This window comes from Oncorhynchus mykiss, chromosome 25 (assembly GCF_057628025.1).
Source record: "Oncorhynchus mykiss isolate SJ-2025 chromosome 25, ASM5762802v1, whole genome shotgun sequence".
NCBI classification, from domain to species: Eukaryota; Metazoa; Chordata; class Actinopteri; order Salmoniformes; family Salmonidae; genus Oncorhynchus; species Oncorhynchus mykiss.
Genome location: NC_143046.1, coordinates 3643267 through 3662500, shown reverse-complemented (window position 1 = coordinate 3662500; position 19234 = coordinate 3643267). Strand labels below are relative to the sequence as shown.

The 19234-nt window shown below is 43.5% G+C and overlaps 1 pseudogene; it reads left to right on the top strand.

Annotated features, from left to right (window-relative positions):
• Positions 1–580: 580 nt before the first annotated feature.
• LOC149971515 (uncharacterized) lies at positions 581–17705 on the top strand (annotated as a pseudogene).
• The last annotated feature ends 1529 nt before the right edge of the window (positions 17706–19234 follow it).

Genomic DNA, 19234 nt, shown 5'->3' with positions numbered 1-19234 from the left:
CATCATTTTGCCTTTTCTTCCATGTTTAAAATAAAATAAAAATAGTATTCACGTGACAATGTGCATAAAATGAGAATTATAGATGGGTCATCATTAACAGTAAACAGTATGATATTAAACAGTAACTCTGTATTCAGATGCATTATAACTCTGGACTGCACTCTTCTCTCTTGTCTGTTCATGCTGGTCCAATGTGTGTAACATGCTCATGTCTGAGACGGTCATGTACAGTGTCGCGACATAATGGACCAGTTTCCCGGACCCAGGTTGAGTCTATACTTCCTGAATAAAGAGCATGTTCACTGAAGATTCTAAATCCAGGAGAAGGGCTAAAATTAATCTGAGAAAAGATAAATGTGTGTTTTGTCTTAACAGTAGGTATGAACTAGAGGAGGCTGGTGGGAGGAGATATAGGAGGACTGGATTATTGTAATGGCTGGAATGGAATCAATGGAATGGAGTCTATTGTGGTTTCCTTATGTCTGAAGTCTTTACTACAATTCCATTTTATCCATTCCAGACATTACAACGAGCCCATCCTCCTATAGCTCCTCCCAACCCCTCCTCTGGTAGGCACGAGACAGGCATATAGGACACACATAATATGGTGACAAAATGTTTTTTTCTCATTTTACACATTTAAGGTTAGTGATGGTAGCAGCAGTAGTAGTAGTGGTATCAGTGGCTGTAGTAGTAGTAGTGGTAGTAGTAGTAGTGGTAGTAGTGGTAGTAGTAGTAGTGGTATCAGTGGTGGCAGAAGTAGTAGTAGTAGTAGTAGTGGTAGTAGTAGTAGTGGTAGTGGTGGTAGTAGTAGTGGGTATTGGCAGTAGTAGTAGTGGTAGTGGTAGTAGTAGTAGTAGTGGTAGTGGTAGTAGTAGTAGTAGTAGTAGCAGTATTGGTAGTAGTAGTAGTAGTAGTAGTGGTATCAGTGGTGGCAGTAGTAATAGTAGTAGTAGTAGTAGTAGTAGTAGTAGTAGTAGTAGTAGTAGTAGTAGTGGTAGTAGTAGTAGTAGTGGTAGTAGTATTGGTAGTAGTGGTGGTAGTAGTAGTATTGGCAGTAGTAGTAGTAGTAGTAGTGTTAGTTGTAGTAGTAGTGGTAGTAGTAGTAGTGGCAGAAGTAGTGTAGTGGTATCAGTGGTGGCAGTAGTAGTAGTAGTACTAGTGGTAGTGGTAGTAGTAGTAGTAGTGGTAGTAGTTGTATAAGTGGTGGCAGTAGTAGTGGTGGGAGTAGTAGTAGTAGTAGTAGTAGTAGTAGTGGTAGTAGTAGTAGTAGTGGTAGTAGTAGTAGTAGTAGTGGTAGTAGTAGTAGTAGTAGTGGTAGTAGTAGTAGTAGTAGTGGTAGTAGTTGTATAAGTGGTGGCAGTAGTAGTGGTGGGAGTAGTAGTAGTAGTAGTGGTAGTAGTGGTATCAGTGGTGGCAGTAGTAGTGGTGGTAGTGGTAGTAGTAGTAGTAGTAGTAGTGGTATTGGTAGTAGTGGTAGTAGTAGTGGTAGTAGTAGTAGTGGTAGTGGTGGTGGTAGTAGTAGTAGTAGTAGTAGTAGTAGTAGTAGTAGTAGTATTGGCAGTAGTAGTAGTGGTAGCGGTAGTAGTAGTAGTAGTAGTAGTAGTAGTAGTAGTGGTAGTAGTAGTAGTGGTAGTAGTAGTGGTAGTAGTAGTAGTAGTGGTAGTAGTAGTAGTAGTGGTAGTAGTAGTGGTAGTGGTAGTAGTGGTATAAGTGGTGGCAGTAGTAGTGGTGGTAGTAGTAGTAGTAGTGGTATTGGTGGTAGTGGTAGTAGTAGTGGTAGTAGTAGTAGTGGTCGTGGTGGTAGTAGTAGTGGTAGTAGTAGTAGTAGTAGTAGTAGTAGTGGTAGTTGTAGTAGTAGTAGTGGTAGTAGTAGTAGTTGTAGTAGTAGTTGTAGTGGTAGTAGTAGTAGAGGTAGTAGTGGTAGTAGTGGTAGCAGTGATAGCAGTGGAAGTAGTAGTAGTAGTAGTAGTAGTAGTGGTAATAGTAGAAATAGTAGTAGTAGTAGTAGTAGTAGTAGTAGTAGTAGTAGTACTAGTAGTAGTATTTGTGGTTGTAGTGGTTGTGGTAGCAGTGGAAGTAGTAGAAGTAGTAGTAGTAGCAGTAGTAGTAGCAGTCATGGTAGTATTGGTAGTAGTGGTAGTAGGAGTAGTAGTAGTAGTAGTAGTAGTAGTAGTCGTCGTGGTTGTATTGGTAGTAGTGGTAGTAGGAGTAGTAGTAGTGGTAGTAGTAGTAGTGGTCGTGGTAGTAGTAGTGGTGGTCGTGGTAGTAGTAGTGGTAGCAGTGGTAGTAGTATTAATAGGTGTAGTAGTAAAAGTAGTAGTGGTAGTAGTAGTCGTGGTAGTAGTAGTGGTAGCAGTGGTAGTAGTAGTAGTAATAATAGTAGTAGTGGTAGTAGTAGTAGTAGTAGTAGTAGTAGTAGTAGTAGTAGTAGTAGTAGTAGTAGTAGTAGTGGTAGTAATGGTAGTAGTTGTAGTAGTAGTAGTGGTAGTGATAGTAGTAGTTGAAGTAGTTGTAGTAGTAGTAGTTGTAATTGTAGTAGGAGTAGTAGTAGTGGTAGTGTTGGTAGTAATAGTAGTAGTAGTAGTGGTAGCAGTAGCAGTAGTAGTAGTAGTAGTTGTAGTTGTAGTGGTAGTAGCAGTAGTATTATTAGTGGTAGTAGTGATAGTAGGAGTAGTGGTAATTCTAGTGTTTGTAATAGTAGTAGTAGTTGTAACATTAGTAGTAGTGGTAGTGGTAGTAGTGGTAGGAGTAGTAGTAGTGGTAGTCGTAGTAATAGTAGTATTATTGATAGTAGTGGTAGTAGTAGTAGTAGTAGTGGTGGTAGTAGTAGTAGTGGTATTAGTGGCAGTGGGAGTAGTAGTAGTAGCAGTAGTAGTAGTGGTAGTAGTGGTAATGGTAGTAGAGGTAGCAGAGGAAGTAGTAGTAGTAGTAGTAGTTGTAATAGGAATGGTAGTATTGGTAGGAGTAGTAGTAGTGGAAGTAGTGGAATTAATGGTAGTGGTAGCATTAGTAGCATTGATAGCTGTGGTATTAGTGGAAGTGGTAGTGGGAGTAGTTGTACTGGATGTAGTGGTAGCAATGGTAGTGGTAGTAGTAGTAGTGGTAGCAGTGGTAGTAATGGTAGTAGTAGTAATAGTAGTAGTAGTAGTAGTAGCAGTAGTAGTAGTGGTAGTATTGGTAGTAGTGGTAGTAGGAGTAGTAGGAGTTGAAGTAGTTGTATTAGTAGTAGTTGTAGAAGTAGTAGTGGTAGGAGTGGAGTTAATGGTAGTAGTAGTAGTAGTAGCAGTGAAGTTTGTCGTAGTAATGGTTGTAGTAGTGGGAGTAGTAGTACTGGTAGCAGTGGTTGTCGTAGTAATAGTAGTATGAGTGGTGGTAGTAGTATTAGTGATAGTAGTGGCACTGACTCCGAATGGGAGCCCCCAGTGCCAAGGTGTCCATCCCCCACTGAAGCTGGTTCATCCAGCTCCTGCTACAAGTGGTGTTCATCTGCCCAAATGTATTTCTGCAGGCATGGATGTGCAATGGCACCTGGCACCAGCAGCATAATATTGTGTAGAGGACTGAGGGTCTTCCAAATATTGAAAGTGTTATTTTGTAAAATATATATATTTTTTTCATGTTTTTTCTCCATTTTGGGGGGGGAGGGGGGAGGTGTTAGAATACCATTTTGGTATTTTGTATATAGTTATTCCCAATGTATAACTTCACCAATTTGGCCACTTGGGTACATTTGGGCTACTTGTGTGGGACACCTGGGTGACGTCATGATAAATGTCATGTAGCACACTCATTTTGGAAGTTATCATTCTGAAACTTTACACAAGTACTGTTGCCCTCTTATGTTTTTCACTGAAATTGTCCCCATCATCCTATCTGAATGTCTGTTTTATCGTGTTCATTTTAAAGATTGTGATACAACAATAAAAACGTATGTTTTTTTTCATTGTATTATCTAAACCAGATCTATTGTGTTATATTCTCCTGCATTCGATTCACATTTACACAAACTTCAGAGTGTTTCCTTTCAAATGGTACCAAAAATACGCATATCCTTGGTTCTGTGCCTGAGCTACAGGCTGTTAGATTTGGGTATGTCTTCAGGCAGAAATTGAAAAAAGTAGGGGGGTTGCTCTAAGAGGTTTTAACACCCCGGCCATCCAACAATCTAAGCTTGATGCCCTCAATCTCACACAAATCTCACACAAATGATCAATGAACCTACCAGGTACAACCCCAAATCCGGAAACACAGGCACCCTCATAGAAATCATCCTAATCAACCTGCCCTCCAAATGCACCTCTGCTGTCTTCAACCAGGATCTCAGCGATCACTGCCTCATTGCTTGCATCTATAATGGGCCTGCGGTCAAACGACCACCCCTCATCACTGTCAAACGCTCCCTAAAACACTTCAGCGAGCAGGCCTTTCTAATTAATCTGGCCGGGGTATCCTGGAAGGATATTGACCTCATTCCGTCAGTAGAAGATGCCTGGTTATTCCGTAAATGTCACGTTCTGACCATAGTTCCTTTGTTATGTCTTTGTTTTAGGTTGCTCAGGGCGTGAGTTGGGATGGGTAGTCTATGTTCTTTTTTCTATGTTGTGGTTATGTGTTTGGCCTGGTATGGTTCTCAATCAGAGGCATGTGCCGTTCGTTGTCTCTGATTGAGAATCATACTTAGGTAGCCTTTTCCCACCTGTGTTTTGGTGGGTGATTATTTTCTGTTTTAGTGTTTTACGTACCTTACAGGACTGTTTCGGTTTTCGTTTATTTTCACGTTGTTATTTTGTATTTTCAGTGTTCAGTAAAATAAATCATTATGAACACATACCATGCTGCGCATTGGTCCCACATTTCATACTCCTCATCAGAGGAGGACCAAGAATTCCGTTACAAAAAAAAAAAAAGTGTTTTTCTCACAATCTTAAATAAGCATGCTCCATTTAAAAAATGTAGAACCAGGAACAGATATAGCCCGTGGTTCTCTCCAGACCTGACTGCCCTTGACCAGCACAAAAACATCCTGTGGCGTATTGCATTAGCATCGAATAGCCACCGCGATATGCAACGTTTCAGGGAAGTTAGGAACCAAGATACACAGGCAGTTAGGAAAGAAAAAAGTTCCAAAAAGTTCTGGGAGTAAGAGCACCTCCTCCTGGGACACTGTAAAGTCCATGGAGAATATGAGCACCTCCTCCTGGGACACTGTAAAGTCCATGGAGAATATGAGCACCTCCTCCTGGGACACTGTAAAGTCCATGGAGAATATGAGCACCTCCTCCTGGGACACTGTAAAGTCCATGGAGAATAAGAGCACCTCCTCCTGGGACACTGTAAAGTCCATGGAGAATATGAGCACCTCCTCCTGGGACACTGTAAAGTCCATGGAGAATATGAGCACCTCCTCCTGGGACACTGTAAAGTCCATGGAGAATAAGAGCACCTCCTCCTGGGACACTGTAAAGTCCATGGAGAATATGAGCACCTCCTCCTGGGACACTGTAAAGTCCATGGAGAATATGAGCACCTCCTCCTGGGACACTGTAAAGTCCATGGAGAATATGAGCACCTCCTCCTGGGACACTGTAAAGTCCATGGAGAATATGAGCACCTCCTCCTGGGACACTGTAAAGTCCATGGAGAATATGAGCACCTCCTCCTGGGACACTGTAAAGTCCATGGAGAATAAGAGCACCTCCTCCTGGGACACTGTAAAGTCCATGGAGAATATGAGCACCTCCTCCTGGGACACTGTAAAGTCCATGGAGAATATGAGCACCTCCTCCTGGGACACTGTAAAGTCCATGGAGAATAAGAGCACCTCCTCCTGGGACACTGTAAAGTCCATGGAGAATATGAGCACCTCCTCCTGGGACACTGTAAAGTCCATGGAGAATATGAGCACCTCCTCCTGGGACACTGTAAAGTCCATGGAGAATATGAGCACCTCCTCCTGGGACACTGTAAAGTCCATGGAGAATATGAGCACCTCCTCCTGGGACACTGTAAAGTCCATGGAGAATATGAGCACCTCCTCCTGGGACACTGTAAAGTCCATGGAGAATAAGAGCACCTCCTCCTGGGACACTGTAAAGTCCATGGAGAATATGAGCACCTCCTCCTGGGACACTGTAAAGTCCATGGAGAATATGAGCACCTCCTCCTGGGACACTGTAAAGTCCATGGAGAATAAGAGCACCTCCTCCTGGGACACTGTAAAGTCCATGGAGAATATGAGCACCTCCTCCTGGGACACTGTAAAGTCCATGGAGAATATGAGCACCTCCTCCTGGGACACTGTAAAGTCCATGGAGAATATGAGTACCTCCTCCTGGGACACTGTAAAGTCCATGGAGAGTATGAGCACCTCCTCCTGGGACACTGTAAAGTCCATGGAGAATATGAGCACCTCCTCCTGGGACACTGTAAAGTCCATGGAGAATATGAGCACCTCCTCCTGGGACACTGTAAAGTCCATGGAGAATATGAGCACCTCCTCCTGGGACACTGTAAAGTCCATGGAGAATATGAGCACCTCCTCCTGGGACACTGTAAAGTCCATGGAGAATATGAGCACCTCCTCCTGGGACACTGTAAAGTCCATGGAGAATATGAGCACCTCCTCCCAGCTGCCCACTGCACTGAGGCTAGAAAACACTGTAAACACCGATAAATCCACGATAATTGAGAATTTCAATAAGCATTTTTCAACGGCTGTTGACCTGGCCACCCATACCCTGGTCAACAGCCCTGCACCCCCCACAGCAACTTGCTCAAGCCTCCCCATTTCTCCTTCACCCAAATCAAGTTAGCTCATGTTCTAAAAGAGCTGTAAAATCTGGACCCCTACAAATCAGCAGGGCTAGACAATCTGGACCCTCTCTTTCTAAAAATATCAGTTGAAATTGTTGAAACCCCTATTATCAGCCTGTTCAACCTCTTTCATATCGTCTCCTCAAAGATTGGAAAGCTGCCGCGGTCATCCCCTTCTTCAAAGGGTGAGACACTCTAGACCCAAACTGCTACAGACCTATATCTATCCTATCCTGCCTTTCTAAGGTCTTCGAAAGCCAAGTTAACAAACAGATCATCGACCATTTTGAATCCCACCGTACCTTCTCCGCTATGCAATCTGGTTTCAGAGCTGGTCATGGGTGCACCTCAGCCACACTCAAGGTCCTAAATGATGTCATAACCTCCATCAATAAGAGACAATAGTTTGCAGCTGTAGTCATCGACCTGGCCAGGGCTTTCGACTCTGTCAATCACCACATTCTTATCGGCAGACTCAACAGCCTTGGTTTCTCAAATGACTGCCTCGCCTGGTTCACCAACTACTTCCCAGACAGAGTTCAGTGTGTCAAATCGGAGGGCCTGTTGTCTGGACCTCTGGCAGTCTCTATGGGGGTGCCACAGGGTTCAATTTCTCGGGCCGACTCTTTTCTCTGTATATATCAATGATATCGCTCTTGCTGCTGGTGATTCTCTGATCCTCCTCTAAGCAGAAGATACCATTCAGTATACTTCTGGCCCTTCTTTGGACACTGTGTTAACTAACCTCCAGGAGGCCTTCAATGCCATACAACTCTCTTTCCGTGGCCTCCAACTGCTCTTATGGTATAGGGGACACTTGCGTCCCACTTGGCCAAAAGCCAGGGAAAATGCAGCGCAGCAAATTCAAATAAATTGATATAAAAATCTAACTTTCATTAAATCAAACATGTAAGCTACTCAATTAAAGCTACACTCGTTGTGAATCCAGCCAACATGTCAGATTTTAAAAAGGTTTTTTTTTTCCCCAGCAGGTATATTTCACTGGTCTTTCCTTACAGTTCTCTGCTGCCAATGACTGCAAAAATAACTGAAGCTGGAGACTCATATCTCCCTCAATAACTTTAAGCACCAGCTGTAAAAGCAGCTCACAGATCACTGCACCTGTACACAGCCCATCTGTAAGTAGCCCATCCAACTACCTCCTCCCCATACTGTTTTTTTTTTACTCCTTTGCACCCCAGTATCTCTACTTGAACATCATCATCTGCACATATATCACTCCAGTGTTAATGACAAATTGTAACTATCTTGCCACCATGGCCTATTCATTGCCTTACCTCCCTAATCTTACTACATTTACACACACTGTACATAGATTTGATGTTGTGTTATTGACTGTATGTTTGTTTACTCCATGTGTAACTCTGTTGTTGTTTGTGTCGAACTGCTTTGCTTTATCTTGGCCAGGTCACAGTTGTCAATGAATATACTTCATTAACCAGTATAATACTGAATATACTTTATTAACCAGAATACTACTGAATATACTTCATTAACCAGAATACTACTGAATATACTTCATTAACCAGAATACTACTGAATATACTTCATTAACCAGAATAATACTGAATATACTTTATTAACCAGAATACTACTGAATATACTTCATTAACCAGAATACTACTGAATATACTTCATTAACCAGTATAATACTGAATATACTTTATTAACCAGAATACTACTGAATATACTTCATTAACCAGAATACTACTGAATATACTTCATTAACCAGTATAATACTGAATATACTTTATTAACCAGAATAATACTGAATATACTTCATTAACCAGAATACTAATGAATATACTTCATTAACCAGTATAATACTGAATATACTTTATTAACCAGAATACTACTGAATATACTTCATTAACCAGAATACTACTGAATATACTTCATTAACCAGAATACTACTGAATATACTTCATTAACCAGAATACTACTGAATATACTTCATTAACCAGAATACTACTGAATATACTTCATTAACCAGAATACTACTGAATATACTTAATTAACCAGAATAATACTGAAGACAATTTATCAACCAGTATAATACTGAAGACACTGTTCTTGTGATTATTGTTTGGATGTGGGAGAGAACAATCAAAGGAGACACTAGAAAGTAAAACCTCATCTCAGCTGACTGTCTTTAACAATAGAAGCTTCAGTCAATCGGGTGAATTCATTCCGTTGTTTTGTTAAGAGATAACACGGATGTCATTAAGATAGACAACAGCTCCATGAATTATAATGCCTCATAGGGACAGTTTCCCTAATAAAGTGGACTAAAAACGTGTAGACTATTGAGCTACTTTGTTTTTAGGAGCGTAAACCAGAGTCCTACTCTCTCTTGTGTCCTTTTTTTTATTTAATAGACCTACTAGACCAACATGCCTTGACTTTTCTAGAAATTATAACGTTGTTTACGGTCCCCTATATTGCTATCGAGTTTACTTGTGTATCACCAGTCTATTATTTTCCTTCAGTTTGTTCATTTATTGAAATGCATCCACGGTCATATTTATAGCCAGTGTCAACCCTCGGCCTACTTACTTTCGTCTTCGGTTCGTTGCCTGGCATTCTTGGAGCGCCTCTCGTGCACGTCCATCTCCTTCTATGAGACGTGCCCGTGCAACTTGGTCTATACCTGATTATGCTAAAAAACAAAAACGAACACTCCTTTTTTTTAGGATTTTTGTAATTTTGGTTATTAATAACCGGGGCGGCAGGGTAGCCTAGTGGTTAGAGTGGAGGGGCGGCAGGGTATCCTAGTGGTTAGAGTGGAGGGGAGGCAGGTAGCCTAGTGGTTAGAGTGGAGGGGCGGCAGGGTAGCCTAGTGGTTAGAGTGGAGGGGCGGCAGGGTAGCCTAGTGGTTAGAGTGGAGGAGAGGCAGGGTAGCCTAGTGGTTAGAGTGGAGGGGCGGCAGGGTAGCCTAGTGGTTAGAGTGGAGGGGCGGCAGGGTAGCCTAGTGGTTAGAGTGGAGGGGAGGCAGGGTAGCCTAGTGGTTAGAGTGGAGGGGCGGCAGGGTATCCTAGTGGTTAGAGTGGAGGGGAGGCAGGTAGCCTAGTGGTTAGAGTGGAGGGGAGGCAGGGTAGCCTAGTGGTTAGAGTGGAGGGGAGGCAGGTAGCCTAGTGGTTAGAGTGGAGGGGAGGCAGGGTAGCCTAGTGGTTAGAGTGGAGGGGCGGCAGGGTAGCCTAGTGGTTAGAGTGGAGGGGAGGCAGGGTAGCCTAGTGGTTAGAGTGGAGGGGCGGCAGGGTAGCCTAGTGGTTAGAGTGGAGGGGCGGCAGGGTAGCCTAGTGGTTAGAGTGGAGGGGAGGCAGGTAGCCTAGTGGTTAGAGTGGAGGGGCGGCAGGGTAGCCTAGTGGTTAGAGTGGAGGGGCGGCAGGGTAGCCTAGTGGTTAGAGTGGAGGGGAGGCAGGGTAGCCTAGTGGTTAGAGTGGAGGGGCGGCAGGGTAGCCTAGTGGTTAGAGTGGAGGGGCGGCAGGGTAGCCTAGTGGTTAGAGTGGAGGGGCGGCAGGGTAGCCTAGTGGTTAGAGTGGAGGGAATTTGAATTTGAAGAATTTGTTCTTAACTGACTTGCCTAGTTAAATAAAGGTTAAATAAATAAATCCAGTCAGTAGGTGAAAATGATGCACATTTCATAAAAGCATGAAACTTGAACATGGGATTGCACATTTTCAGACAGGTAACTAATCGCCTCCTGGCGAGGGTGGCGGCCATTTTGTTGTTCCTCCATAGTAGGGTAATGTATATTCCTTAAATTCCTTAGTATATGCTGAACCAAATATGACAACACAGAAAATGTTATATCTTCTTTTTACCCTGTTGTCATGATATCCAATTGGTAGTTACAGTCTGCAACTTCCCTATTGTGAACTGCCTCATGGGTCTCCCGGTCGTGGCCGGCTGTGACACGGACTGGGATCAAACCCGGGTGTGTAGTGACACCTCGAGCACTGAAATGCAGTGCCTTAGACAGGTCTGCCACTTGGGAGGCTCTTGAAAATGTGATATCTTGTTCACAATTGGCCCAGCATCGCCCGGGTTGGGGGAGGGTCGAGGATTTCCTTATCCCATCGTGCTCTAGCGACTCCTTGTGGCGGGCTGGGCGCCTGCAAACGGTCTTTGTTCGCCAGCTGGACTGTATTTCCTCCGACACATTGGTGAGGCTGGGTTGTGTTTCAGGGAGGACGCGTGGCTCTCGACCTTTCGCCTCTCCCGAGTAAGTAGGGAAGTTGCAGACTGTAACTACCAATTGGATATCATGACAACAGGGTAAAAAGAAGATATAACCTTTTCTGTATTATGTGGCTGAGTGATGAGGACACAGACCACCAGATATACCCTGGCATTATGTGGCTGAGTGATGAGGACACAGACCACCAGATATAACCTGGCATTATGTGGCTGAGCGATGAGGACACAGACCACCAGATATAACCTGGTATTATGTGGCTGAGCAATGAGGAGACAGACCACCAGATATAACCTGGCATTATGTGGCTGAGCGATGAGGACACAGACCACCAGATATACCCTGGCATTATGTGGCTGAGTGATGAGGACACAGACCACCAGATATAACCTGGCATTATGTGGCTGAGCGATGAGGACACAGACCACCAGATATAACCTGGTATTATGTGGCTGAGCAATGAGGAGACAGACCACCAGATATAACCTGGCATTATGTGGCTGAGCGATGAGGACACAGACCACCAGATATACCCTGGCATTATGTGGCTGAGTGATGAGGACACAGACCACCAGATATAACCTGGCATTATGTGGCTGAGCGATAAGGACACAGACCACCAGATATACCCTGGCATTATGTGGCTGAGCGATGAGGACACAGACCACCAGATATACCCTGGCATTATGTGGCTGAGTGATGAGGACACAGACCACCAGATATAACCTGGCATTATGTGGCTGAGCGATGAGGACACAGACCACCAGATATACCCTGGCATTATGTGGCTGAGTGATGAGGACACAGACCACCAGATATAACCTGGTATTATGTGGCTGAGCGATGAGGACACAGACCACCAGATATAACCTGGTATTATGTGGCTGAGCAATGAGGAGACAGACCACCAGATATAACCTGGCATTATGTGGCTGAGCGATGAGGACACAGACCACCAGATATACCCTGGCATTATGTGGTGGCTGAGTGATGAGGACAGACCACCAGATATACCCTGGCATTATGTGGCTGAGCGATGAGGACACAGACCACCAGATATACCCTGGCATTATGTGGCTGAGCGATGAGGACACAGACCACCAGATATACCCTGGTATTATGTGGCTGAGTGATGAGGACACAGACCACCAGATATAAGCTGGCATTATGTGGCTGATTGGTAAGGAGAAACTGAAATGTTTTTTGTTGTTGTCCATTGTGTATTTCCGTTAGCGGAATATTAGGATAAAGCCTGGAATAAAAAAAAAGGGCTGCCTAAAATTAAATAAAAACGATTTAGCTTCTATGTGGTAAATAGCAAGTGTGTATATAGATTGTTTATATGCTTATCTTCCATGTATCATCTTTGTGTCAGACGGGGTTAAATATCTTACGTTTCCTTTCTGTGTTTATGTATCTGTATATGTTATGTGTGTCTATACTACCATTCAAAAGTTTGGGGTCACTTAGAAATGTCCTAGTTTTTGAAAGAAAAGCTTTTTTTTTTTTTCCATTAAAATAACATCAAATGTATCTGAGTGTAGACATTGTTAATGTTGTAAGTGACTATTGTAGCTGGAAACGGCAGATTTTTTTATGGAATGTCTACATATTTACTTAAACATACAGAGGCCCATTATCAACAGCCATCACTCCTGTGTTCCAATGGCACGTTGTGTTAGCTAATCCAAGTTTATAATTTAAAAAGGCTAATTGATCATTAGAAAACCATTTTGCAATTATGTTAGCACAGCTGAAAACTGTTGTCCTGATTAAAGAAGCAACAAAACTGGCCTTCTTTAGACTAGTTGAGTATCTGGAACATCAGCATTTGTGGTTTTGATTACTGCCTCAAAATGGCCAGAAACAAAGACCTTTCTTCTGAAACTTGTCAGTCTATTCTTATTCTGAGAAATGAAGGCTCTTCCATGCAAGGAATTGCCAAGAAACTGAAGATCTCATACAACGCTGTGTACTACTCCCTTCACAGAACAGTGCAAACTGTCTCTAACCAGAATAGAAAGAGGAGTGGGAGGCCCCGGTGCACAACTGAGAAAGAGGACAAGTACGTTAGAGTGTCAGGTTTGAGCAACAGACGTCTCACAAGTCCTCAACTGGCTTCATTAAATAGTACGCGCAAACACCAGTCTCACAGTCAACAGTGAAGAGGAGACTCTGGGATGCTGGCCTTCTAGGCAGAGTTCCTCTGTCCAGTGATTGGGTTATTTTGCCCATCTTAATCTTTTCATTTTATTGGCCAGTCTGAGATATGGCTTTTTCTTTGCAACTTTGCCTACAAGGCCAGCATGCCTATCACTTTGAAGATGCAAAATATTTTCTCTTGTGAAACAAAGAAGAAATTAAACAAAAAAACAGAAAACTTAAGTGAGCATAACTATTCACCCCCCCCCCCCCCCCCCCAAAAAAAAGGCAATAGTTTGTAGAAAAACCTTTTGCAGCATTTACAGCTATAAGTCTCTTGGGGTATGTCTCTAAAGGCTTGGCATGTCTAGCCACTGGGATTTTCTCCCATTCTTCAAGGCAAACTTCTCCGGCTCCTTCAAGCTGGATGGGTTCTGCTGGTGTACAGCAATCTTTATGTCATACCACATATTCTCAATTGGATTGAGGTCTGGGCTTTGACCAGGCCATTCCAGGACATTTACATTTTTCCCCTTAAGCCAGGGTTATCTTTCATCTCTTTGTTGCCTCTCTGATTGATGCCCTCCTTGCCTGGTCTGTGTGTTTTGGTGGGCGGCCCTCTCTTGGCAAGTTTGTTGTGGTGCCATATTCTTTCCACTTTTTAATAATGGATTTTATGGTGCTCCTTGGGATGTTCAAAGTTTCAGATATTTTTTTACAACCCAACCCTGATCTCTACTTCTCCACAACTTTGTCTCTGACCTGTTTGGAGAGCTCCTTGGTCTTCATGGTGCCGCTTGCTTGGTGTTGCCCCTTGCTTAGTGGTGTTGCAGACACTGGGGCCTTTCAGGACAGGTGTATATGTAGTGAGGTCATGTGACAGATCGTGTGACACTTAGATTGCACACAGGTGGACTTTATTTAACTAATTATGTGACTTCTGAAGGTAATTGGTTGCACCAGATCTTATTTAGGGGCTTCATAACAACGGGGGTGAATACATATTCACACACCACTTTCACATTTAATTGATTTTTATTTTTTATTTTTTTAAACAAGTTATTTTTTAAATTTCACTTTACCAATTTTGACTATTTTGTGTATTTCCATTGCATGAAATCCAAATAAAAATCTCTTTAAATTACAGGTTATTGTAAGGTTCTGTATTTATTTTCTTAGTCAACCTTGTGTGCTGTTTCGTTGTGTTGTTGAACGTAGCCCTGTCTTTTCATTGATTTCACCTGTTAGTTACATCATTACATCACCAAATAGACATGAGTTAATTCCCCATATTCCATCTCTCATCATTCCCCACGTTCGGGTGTTAAAAAATGTTGACCCAGTGTTCACTTTTGGACTTTAGAGTTTTTGGGCAGCAAAACATCTCTGAAACAAAGAGAATCTAATTACCACTCTTGAAGACCTTAAGAGTCCTCTGATGCATTATATTTACAACCGGGTGTGAGGTGTCATAAAAACCCCACATCAATCCCTCCTCCCCTCTGCTGGTGAGAGTGGTCTGGTGGAAGTCAGATCCATTGTAAACCTGATCTTTGGATCCTCACAGGAGGGTCATGACACAGTTATGCCCAAAGGATTGTTGTTAGTGTCCACCTCCTTTTCAAAAATCCCGCCTTGGGGGAGGGGCCCGAGCATGAAGCACCGCCCCCACACAAGTTTTTCAGAGACTGTGTAACGGCTGTCGTGGGTTGACGAAGGTGAGGACCAAGGTGCAGCGTGGTTCGTGTTCATCTTTTTTATTCAAACTGAACACTGAATAGCAAAACAATAAAGACAACGTCTGAAACAGTTCTGTCTGGTGCAGACACAAAAACAGAAAGCAACTACCCACAAACACAGGTGGGAAAAGGCTACCTAAGAATGGTTCTCAATCAGAGACAACGATAGACAGCTGCCTCTGATTGGGAACCATACCAGGCCAAACACAGAAATACAAAACATAGAACAAAAACATAGAATGCCCACCCCAACTCACGCCCTGACCAAACTAAAATAGAGACATAAAAAGGTCAGGACGTGACAGACTGGACTGTCTGCTTGTATATTTAGTATTGAATCTGCCATAAGGAGCATCGCTGAAAGAAGTTAAATGGCTCTATTGAACAAGGACAACCGTATCTACTGTACAAACGCAAAAACGTATAGTGTGATCAACATAACGTAGAGCCTTATAGTGTGATCAATATAACCTAGAGCCTTATAGTGTGATCAGTAGAACATAGAGCCTTATAGTGTGATCAGTAGAACATAGAGCCTTATAGTGTGATCAGGAGAACATAGAGCCTTATAGTGTGACCAGTATAAATAACATAGAGCCTTATAGTGTGATCAGTATAACATAGAGCCTTATAGTGTGATCAGTAGAACATAGAGCCTTATAGTGTGACCATTAGAACATAGAGCCTTATAGTGTGACCAGTATAAATAACATAGAGCCTTATAGTCTGATCAGTAGGCTCTACGAAAAGTAGGTTAAATTAACAGTAGGTTTAATTAACAGAAGGTTACTGTTAACAAACCTACTGTTAAGAAAACCTACTGTTCATAAAAACTACTGTTCCTCTCACTAATTAAACCTACTGTTAATACAACCTACTGTTAATTAAACCTACTGTTAATAAACCTACTGTTCCTCCGTCTTTTCCCTAAATAGTGCACTATGTAATTCTGTGTGTATTGTTATTGTGTTGCTAGACAGTACTGCGCTGTTGTGTCTATAGGGAATAGGGTTACATTTGGGACGTAGCCCATGCTAATCAGTGTTTATGAATCCCTCTTAGACTGATATCTGAGGGGCTGAGTGGAGCTGATTCAGAATGCTACGTTGGCTGCCACCGTGACTGTCGTTGCCATGGTGCCGTTACCACGGTGTATAAACAGCTGTTGGCTCCCAGAGGTGTTGCCTGTATTGAGTCGTGGGAAGATAATGTAATGTTGTGTTGTGTTTAGTTGAAGCAGGATAATGTGTTCATTCACTAGAGACTGTTGTCTCCCGGAGGTATCACTTGTGTGCGTTGAAATGAGGCAGAATAATGTGTGCTCTGTTGAGGCGAGATAATGTTTATTAAATCAAGTTAGGGATAGTGTTTTATTGCATTGAGTGGTGGCAGCACGATGCATTCACGGACAGCTTTAATGTTATCATACTCAGTTCTCTTGAAGACTTTAGGCTTTTGTCCTAAATAGCAGAAACTCAAACAAGATGTACACGTGACTAGAACCATTCAACGCTGGTCTGACCAATCGGAATCCGCACTTTCAAGATTGTTTTGATCACGCGGACAGGATAATGTTCCTGGCAGCCTCAGAGAATTACATCGATTTATACTCTGATTCGGTGGGTGAGTTTATAAGGACATTAAAGATGTTGTATCGACTGACACACGCCCTGACATTAGAGAGCCTAGTTATTTCTCTATTTGGTTAGGTCGGGGTGTGATTTGGGTGGGCATTCTAGTTTTTATCTTTCTTTGTTGGCCCAGTATGGTTTCCAATCACAGGCAGCTGTCTATCGTTGTCTCTGATTGGGGATCATGCTTAGACAGCCTTTTTTTCCCAACTTAGTTTGTGGGATCGTGTTTTTGTCTAGTGCCTGTGAGCACTCCAGTCGTTACGTCTCGTTTGCCACCCACGTCACGGACACCAACGTCTTGCTTCCAGACAAAATAAAGCTCTCATCTTCCCCAGAGTTTATGAATACCCAGAGAGATTTTGACTGGTTCCCCCACAGCAACATGTCATGAAATGGAATGCGAGTAAGGGGAAAGGAAAAGTTCTCCGTATGGCCCACCATACGGAAAACTCGCTGCTACCGGTCAGCCTGGTCTTTTAGTAGACAGGTGGAGACAAAATGACCAGTAGTCCCGCAATACAGGCAACTCTTAGTGTGAAGCCTGTATAGCCGTTCAGCTGGAAACAGCCTAGCTCTGCCTAGTTGTATGGGCTCGAGAATAGGTGAATCGTCAGTCTTCGGAGGCTCTCGTGGGAACTCGGGTAGCCTCGGGTTCTCGGAAAAGGAATCGACCCTCCTCTCCTTCCATCATTCCTGTAGTCGTCCATCAATCCGAATGGTCAAGGCGATGGGGAAGTCGAGATCCATTAGTAGTTCCCGGGGTGCAAGCTCGTCCTTAACTTCCTCCAATACTCCGTGTTGGACTGTGTCGAACAGCTCTTCCAGGTTCCAAGCACTCTCAGCTGCCAACGTGCAGAAATCCATTGTGTAGTCTGCCACACTACAGGAGCAGCCTCTCTTCTGGCCAACGGAGAATCAAACACCTTCCGAACTTCCTCCACAAACTCCTCCAGACTGAGGCAGATGTCGGATTGTTTCCCTCACACCACCATGGCCCAGGCGAGTGCCCTCGCGGACATCAGCGTAATGATGTACGCTATCCTCGAGCAGTCCGAGGGGAACGAAGAAGGCTGCAGCTTGAAAATGGGAGAGGAAAACCCGGCAGGTTCCGGAATCTCCATTGTAATCTCCATCGTAGCACTCCGGAGGAGGTAAACAGGGTTCTCAGGACACTGGACTAATAGCCAAGTTACTGAGGGACTGGGAAGTTACCGTTGTGGTAGGCTGCCTGACAGACAAGCCGCTGAATTGCTACAGCAAAGAGTTCAACGCATTTGGCCAAGGTCTGGAACCCTTCCGTTAGACTGTGAAGCAAGTCCTTGTGCCTTCCAATGGTGGCTCCTTGGGAGGAAGCTGGTCCGAGTTTATACTATTGCGTTTAGGTAAGACACACATGCAGTCTGCTGGGTCAGTCATGGCCAGTTTATACTATCACGTTTAGGTAAGACGCGCATGCAGTCTGCTGGGTCAGTCATGGCCAGTTTATACTATCGCATTTAGGTAAGACGCACATGCAGACTGCGTCGAAGTAACAACATTTTATTACAACAACAGGGGCAGGCAAACAACAGGTCAGGGCAGGCAGGGTCAATAATCCAGTGAGGGTGTAAAGGGGCCAGAGGCAGGAAGTAGCAGGCAGGGTCAATAATCCAGTGAGGGTGTAAAGGGGCCAGAGGCAGGAAGTAGCAGGCAGGGTCAATAATCCAGTGAGGGTGTAAAGGGGCCAGAGGCAGGAAGTAGCAGACAGGGTCAGTAATCCAGTGAGGGTGTAAAGGGGCCAGAGGCAGGAAGTAGCAGGCAGGGTCAATAATCCAGTGAGGTGCGGTAAGAAAGGTACAGAACGGCAGGCAGTATCAGGCTCAGGGCAGACAGAACGGTCAAAACCGAGGACTAGAAAACAGGAGCAAGAAACAGGCAGGAGCAGGGGAACAAACGCTGGTAGGTTTCACAAACAAAATGAACAGACAAACAGAGAACACAGGTATAAATACACAGGGGATAATGGGGAAGATGGACGACACCTGGAGGGGGGTGGAGACAATCACAAAGACAGGTGAAACAGATCAGGGTGTAACAACAACCATTTAATTATATTGAAGGATATGTGGCTTGTCCTAAATATTATGACACCAAGTAGAAATTAGCAGTCTCTCCCAGCTCTTTAGTGAGCATTCAGATGTTCATCAGTTTATGGTGGTTGGTGTAATTAATTTTCCTTCCGTCATTAGGTCGACAATATCCAGACCGACACAAACAACAATCAATCACGGATCTCACACAACCACATGACATTCCTCTGTTCCTCCATTTGAAATAAATCCCTAACAGTCACTGATCTATAAGCATAAACAGAACTCGAGACTCATTTCTATATTAGAAGCTTAACCCTTCACTATTTGTTGTTCTTGTTGTTTTGATGACTCCGACATCAGATTCCTCCGGTTCAATAATCATCGACCCAGAGAAAGTGTCCAGTTAGAAATTAATATAATAATATTGTTGCTGTTGTATACAAACAACCAATCAGAGCACTTCCCTGGAGAGATGGGGCTGCTGTAAGGAAACACTACTGGATAAGTCTCTAATGGCACCCTATTCCCTATATAGTGCACTACTTTTAATCAGAGCCCTATGGCCAATAGCACCCTATTCCCTATATAGTGCACTACTTTTAAACAGAGCCC